The 7,148-nt window shown below is 43.2% G+C and overlaps 2 pseudogenes; both read right to left on the bottom strand.

The window, feature by feature from the left end:
- Nucleotides 1-3,203: 3,203 nt before the first annotated feature.
- On the bottom strand, nt 3,204-4,829 carry LOC144240422 (uncharacterized; annotated as a pseudogene).
- A 78-nt stretch (nt 4,830-4,907) lies between these two features.
- Nucleotides 4,908-6,623, bottom strand: LOC144240415 (uncharacterized; annotated as a pseudogene).
- Nucleotides 6,624-7,148: the final 525 nt, after the last annotated feature.

The raw sequence follows: 7,148 nt of genomic DNA, 5'->3' as shown, positions 1-7,148 counted from the left end.
CTGTGGAATCTTGAATCCCTGGTAACTGAAATTTATAATGTCAAGGGGCTCTCGAGTGGCTCAGTCCATGAAGCATCTGACTCTTGATTTTGGCTCAGATCATGATCTAACCATTTGCTGGATTGAGCCCCGTGTCCAGCTCTGTGCCGACAGCATGGAGCCTACTTGGGATTCTCTCTCTCTCTCTCTCTCTCTCTCTCTCTCTCTTTCTCTCTCTCTCTCTCCCTGTCCCTCTGTGCCTCTCCCATTCTCATGCACACTCATGCATTCTCTCTCTCTCAAAAATAAATAAACTTTCAAACAATGATGTCGATACTCTATTTTTAAGAGCCACTACCAAATTATTCAGCCTTATTTCTGGCGTGGAGTAGTCTTGTATTAATTTGGATATAGTAGTTCTGTGATGAGATTCACTAATCTAATTTCTGCTTTTAGAACATTGACCAAGTTTGTCTCATGATTTTATTGGCTGGAAAATGTTATTCTCTTTATTTTGAAAATGGACATAAAAGACTGGGCTAAGGGGTGCTCCTCTGTGCTGTCGTGATGTCCTGACAAATCTACAAGAGCATTTATCACATTCTCAGTTGTTCTATGCCTCTGGTATGTAAGATCCTCAAGACTAGGGATTTCCTATATTATTTTTATTTTCAAAATCTAGCACATAGAAGGCCATCAATAAATGTTTGGTAAATTTTAGAAAATGGAAGGAGGGATGAATAGGGAGTGAAGACAAAATGCCATTGAAAGGTAGAACTCACCTGCTCATGTTGCAATGTGTAGACCAAGTCAGCACAAAGATTGAGTTTCTTAATGGTCTTTGTACTCCTAGCATTGCCATTCGACATAGAATTTAAGCCTAGTTCAGAGAGATTCATCACAGATGCAGTGATAAAAAAAACAATAAAATTAACTATCAGTTGTATAATTAGTTACGATTTGTTTCTATGACTTTGTAAGACTTCTCATACAACTGTAATGGGGGAGGGACGCCTGGGTGACTCAGTCGGTTGAGTGTCTGGCTCTTGATTTTGGCTCAGATCATGTCACAGTTTGTGGGATTGAGCCGCTGTCAGGCTCTGTGCTGACAGTGGAGGGCCTGATTGGGATTCTCTCTCTCCCTTTCTCTCTGTCTCTCCCCCATGCACATTGTCTCTCTCTTTCTCACTCTCTCTCTCTCAAAATAAATAAATAAAATGTTTTAAAAATGTAGTGGGTAACAATTGTTCCATGAGGCTCAAAAAATGTCACGTTAATTTTCATAAATAAATTCAATGAAGTTTAGCTCTTAACAGTCTAGTTGGACGCACCTCCAGTTTCAGCTATTGTTTCAGAGTTCTCAGTTCCTCTCCTCTGAGGTCATACAAGGTTTCTGGGGCTTGTACAATCCAGGGAGGAAATAGGGAAGAGCCTCTGTTCTTCAGCTTAATATGTTTGCTGAAGAAAAGCTCATTATTGAAGCCTCTTCATCTTCTTGAAGGAACATGACTCCTCTAGCGTGGGGCCAAGTAAGTCTCAGATATTAGCCATAGCCCCCAAACCCATGGAGCTCAGTGTTGGTTCCCAGACATTCATCAGAGTGCTGCCACCTCCGGTGGGGGGGGGGTGCTGTTTGAGGTGGCCCCAGGGTTTATCAAGCTATCCATCGGACAACTTGTCCTCTAGATTTCAAATGATAGTGTGATATTGGGGGAAATTTACATCCCCCTATCCCTTTCTGGGATCAAGAGCTATTACTTACCTTCAGGGCTCTTCTTTCAATGAGGAAGAAAGAGAAGTTAACTTCCATTCATGCATTAAAAAAAAAAAAAAAAAAACTTTGACATGCCAGATACTCCAAACTTTGATTTCGATGATATGTTCCTACACAGAGAGAAGCTAAATGCAGGAAAGAGCTGGTCTCCAGAATTATTGAGTAATACTGATAATTAGGAAGCATTTTGAAGCAGAAACCATTTTCCAGTAGAGATTACATAGGTCATTTATAGTTTGACTGTTCAGCTCTATGAACTCATCTATGTACAAGAGATGTTTTTACAAATATTACATTGATGCATCTGAACTTCCCTCTTTGTATTTCTACTAATTGATAGCTTTCCAACCCTTTAGAAACTAAGCCAGTAGGGTAGACTAAAGTGAGTCCTCAATGAAAGGAGGATTGTTCTAGGTTCTTGTATTAGACAGGTTATCCAGAGAAACAAAAATGATTGGTTAGCTATGGCTATGTCTGCCTATCTATCATCTATCTATCTATCTATCTATCTATCTATCTATCTATCTATCTATCTATCATAAGGAATCAGCTCACACAATTATGGTGGCTTTAAAACCCTTAATCTGCTGGTATACCTATCTGACTAAGTCAGTTAAGCATCTAGCTCTTGATTTCGGTTCAGGTCATGATCTCAGGTGGTGAGTTTGAGCCCTGCATTGGGTTCTGTGCTGACAGCATGGAGCCTGCTTGGGATTCTCTCTCCTTCTCTCACTGCTCCTTCCCCACCTCTCACTCTCAAAGATAGATAAATAGAAACTTAAAAAAAAAAAAAAACAGCCCACAAATCTGCAGGGTAAGTTACCAAGGGGAGGGTCAGAAAACTCAATGTTATAGTTCAAGTTCAAGCAGGAAAAAAAAAAATAATGTTCCAATCCAAAAGCTGTAAGACAAGAAGAATTATCTCTTATTTGGGAGAATTGGCCTTTTTGTTCTGTTCAGGCCTTCACCTGATTAGATGAGGACACCTATATTAGGAAGAACAATTTTCTTTACCCAATCTACTGATTAAATGTTAATCTCATCCAAAAGCACCCTACCAGAAACACCTAGGATAATGTTTAATCAACTATCTGTGCACCTTCATAGTCTAGTCAAGTGCAAATCTTGGCATCCATATGCATCTTCTTAAAGCACACTTAATCTCCAAATAAAGACAATAATATCATAATTCTGCCTAACATGACACAGCTATCCTGCACACATAATGTACTACTGTCTTCCTCAAAAGAGGAAATAAAGTCCTTGAGTGATGTTTGTTCTTCTCCTTGGTATCCCATAACTTAAATACTATGACATAAAGTTAACAATACTTGAATACAATGATTAATAAAGTTAATACATTTTATGTTACACAGTAGGGGATACAAGAGAGAAAAAAAAACCCAAAGATATTATTCGTAACAAAACAAGAAGGAAATACCCATGCAAATTACAGTCCTCATTTCTATAACTGGCCACAAAGTTGTAGCTGATATTTATAACTATCTTCTTCTACTACCCATTTTGTATTCTCTTTGCCTTCAGCAAGCACCTCAGTTGATCATGGTTCTTTACATGGTGGAATGACTCAAGCCTTTATTCCTAAAGGTTCTAGATCATTAGTAGTCCTGCATAGATTGGATTTTTATAGTTTTCCATTGATCTTAATCACAAGTCATGATAACACTAAAACAAAGGAGATCTCCTGTATTCCAGACATGGTCTTCCCTACCTCCAGAGTGGAACAGTGATCCAATTTCCCCTTAGTAGTCAGGATCAATTACCCCAGCCTGCACAGTGACTCCCTTCTGTGCCTGTGGGTTCAAAGGCATGTGGAGGGCAAAGTGATGGGCAGCATTCTTAACTTCCAGTTTAATGAAATCATTTCTCTGTCCCCCCGGGGAAAGCATTCTTCCCTTAGAACTAAAATCCATAGGCCTGCAGAGCATAAGGTTGTGGGAACAGGAAGCAAACATTTTGCTAGTGGGTTACTAGGGTAATAGTGAGCAGTACTGCTTCCATTTCCATCCCTTGGTTGATGGACCCATGAGCGCTGGAAATGGGACAAAACAATATACGTTGGATGCTGATTCTGAGCATATATGGTCTTTCGGGGAACCTTGCCCCAGGCCTGAAAGTTATTACAACCTAGCAGGTGCTATAACTGAGTCTTCAAAAGGCCATCCCATTGTTCTATCAGGTTAGATGTCTCAGGATGATGGGAAACATGGCAAGAACGATGAATTCCATGAGCTTGGGTCATTGCCTCAATTCATTTGCTATGAAATGAGTTCCTTGATCAGAAGCAATACTGTGTGGAATACCATGATGGTGGGTAAGGCATTTTGTAAGTCTATAGATAGTAGTTTTGGCAGAAGCATTGTGCAGGGAAGACAAATCCATATCTGGAGTGTCTATTCCAACAGGAGCAAAATACTACCCTTCCATGACGGAGGTGTTCTAATATAATCAACCTGCCGCCAGCTAGCTGGCTGATCACTCCAGGGAATGGAGTCGTATCAAGGACTCTGTGGTGGTCTCTGCTGCTAGCAGGTTGAGCATTCAGCAGGAGCTATAGCCAGACCAACCTTGGTGACTGGAAGTCCACGCAGCTGAATCTATGTATAACCTCCATCCCTGACATCACGGCTATTTTGTTCATGAGCCCACTGGGCAATGACAGGCTGGCTGGACAAAGAGGCTTCCTGGTATACATAGACCATGTCATCCTGTCCAGTTTATTATTGAAATTCTCCTCCACTGAAGTCACCCATAATGAAAAATCACATGGGACAAAAACGTCTTCATGTTTTTTTGTCCAGCGAGGCCTGTCTACATACCTCTTCCTCAAATTTCCATGTCATAAATGTTCCACTCATGCTCCTTCCAAGTCCCCCGCCATCCAGCCAAAGCATTGGACACAGCCCACTAATCAGTATGTAACATCTGGCCATCTCTCCTTCTGAGCAAAGGTGAACAACCAGGTACACTGCTTGAAGTGCTGCCCACTAGGGGGATTGCCTTTACCACTGTCCTTCAAGGATGTCCCAGAAAAGGACTGTAGTGCTATAGCCATTCACGTTGAGATGGTGCCTGCGTGTTATGCAGTGGGCCCGAGTCTTTTCTTCTGTAACTTCCCTGTGAACTGAACTTCCTATGAAACCACAGGTATAGGTTGGGAGAGAGAAGGCAGTGCGGCAGGAGTGGGGACATGGGTATTTGAGCCACTTCTTCGTGTAACTTACTTGTGCTTTCAGGGCCTGCTCACACCCAATATGTATATACCGCTTCTGTGTGATGATGGAGTGCAGCTGCGCATGCCCAACTGCATGGCTTAGTGGGTCCAATAATGCCCAGTTCATGATGGGCAGCTCAGAATGCCTGGTAACTTTGCAGCTTGTGGCTAAGTGTTCAGTCTCTACATAGGCCAGGTGGCAGGCCAAGATCTGTTTCTCAAAAGGATAGCAGTTATCTATGAATGATGGTGGGGCTTTGCAGCAAAATCCTAAGGGCCTGCACTGAACTTCACTGATGGGGGCCTGTCAAAGGCACAAAACAGCGTCTCTGTCTGCCGCTGCCACTTTGCTGGATCCCACGGCCCACGTGGCAGAGCAGCTGGCACAGCAGTGTGGATCTTCTGCAGAGCCTTCCTTGTTCTGGGCCCCACTCAAAACTAGGACCATTTTGGACTAGCCGGTGGGCTGGAGTAACACAAACAAATGAGGAATATGTTGTCACTAAAATCCAAAGAGGCCTTCTAGGTGTTGCATCTCTTTTTGATTGTAAGATGGGCTAGATACAACAACTTATCCTTCAACTTAGAAGGGCTATCTTGACATGCCCCATACCACTGGACCCCTAGGAATTTCATTGAGATAGAAGGACCCTGAACTTTGTCTAATTCAACTCCCACCCTTTGACGTGCAAACGTCTTTCTAATAAGTCTACAGTAGCTGCTACTTCTTGCTCACTAGGTCCAATCAACATAATTTCATCAGTGTAATGAACCAGTGTGATATCCTATGGAAAGGAAAGGCAATCAAGATCGCTGTGAACTAAATCGAGGCACAGGGCCGGAGAGGTGATATACCCCTGAGGTAGGATGGTGAAGGAGTACTGCTGGCCTTGCCAGCTGAAAGCAAACTGCTCTGGTGGGCCTCATGAACTTGGTAGGGAGAAAAAGGCATTTGTCAGATCAATAGCTGCATACTAGAAAATTCGTCATTGCGCTAATCTGCTCAGGTAGTGAAACCACATCTATTTTGCCAGCTGCAGTTGCAGTCATCACCTGGTTAAGCTTGTGATAATCACTTGTTACTGTCCATGACTCATCTGTCTTATGCATAGGTCAGGGGGTGAGTTGAATGGGGATGTGGTGGGAATCACGACCCCTCTATCTTTCAAGCCCTTGATGGTGGCATTAATCTCTGCAATCCTTCCAGAAATGTGGTATTGCTTTTGGTTTACTATTTTCTTTGGTAAAGGCAGCTCTAATGGCTTCCACTTGGCATTTCCCACAATCCCACTCCTCAGGTCAGGGGGCCGATGTGAGGATATTCTACTAGCTGCCTAGTATGTCTATTCCAATTGTATACACCAGAACTCAAGAAATAACCACAGGATGGCTTTCGAGACCCACAGAGCCCACTGTGAGACAGACTCCATTGATCATCTGCCCTCTATAAGCTTTGATTCTGACCAATAGACCACAGCAACGTTTTAGGTCTCTTGGAAGTAGGGTCATTTCAGAGCTAGTGTTCAGTAGCTCCTGGAAGTTCTGATGATTTCCTTTCCCTTAATGCACAGTAGCCCTAGTAAAAGGCCATAGGTGTCTTTGGGGAAGGCTGGGAGAAGCATTAACAGTATACATTTTTGGCAGTGCATTGGGGGTCCTTTCTTAAGGTGACCTGGCCTCTCCTTCATTCAAGGGGCTTTGGGTCTATATGTCAGCTCAAGTCTGGGGATTGATTAAGGGGCTCTGACTCTGTTTTTATGATTCAGGTTAGACTTCTGTTCACTTGAGCTAGAACATTTCTGCTTTCACATATCAAGTAAGAATTTCGTATTAAGACTTCTGTATTAGGGTTCCTCAGAGACAGAAGTGATAGGGCAGTGCGGGTAGAGTCTACAGTGCGCTCTGGAGCTGCCCTTGGGCGGCACGTGCTGCCACGGATGTGAAGAGTAAGTGAATCTACACAGAGCCTGCTATGACAGAGTGAGGTGGCCTTGCGGGAAAGTCTGGGTGGGGCCAGAGACTGCAGGGCTAGAAGACCATATGGAGGATGGGGCAGGAACTCAGTGGGGTCAATCGCCAGTCAAAGCCAAGGGGAGGCCAAGTCAGCGGGGAGGGGGCCCATGCTCTGCCCAGGCTGACAAAGAATAGACTACAAGTTGA

This window comes from Crocuta crocuta, unplaced genomic scaffold (genome assembly GCF_008692635.1).
Source record: "Crocuta crocuta isolate KB4526 unplaced genomic scaffold, BGI_CrCroc_1.0 scaffold81, whole genome shotgun sequence".
Classification (NCBI taxonomy): Eukaryota; Metazoa; Chordata; class Mammalia; order Carnivora; family Hyaenidae; genus Crocuta; species Crocuta crocuta.
The sequence above is the reverse complement of the archived record's forward strand: the minus strand, read 5'-3'. Positions and strand labels throughout refer to the sequence as shown.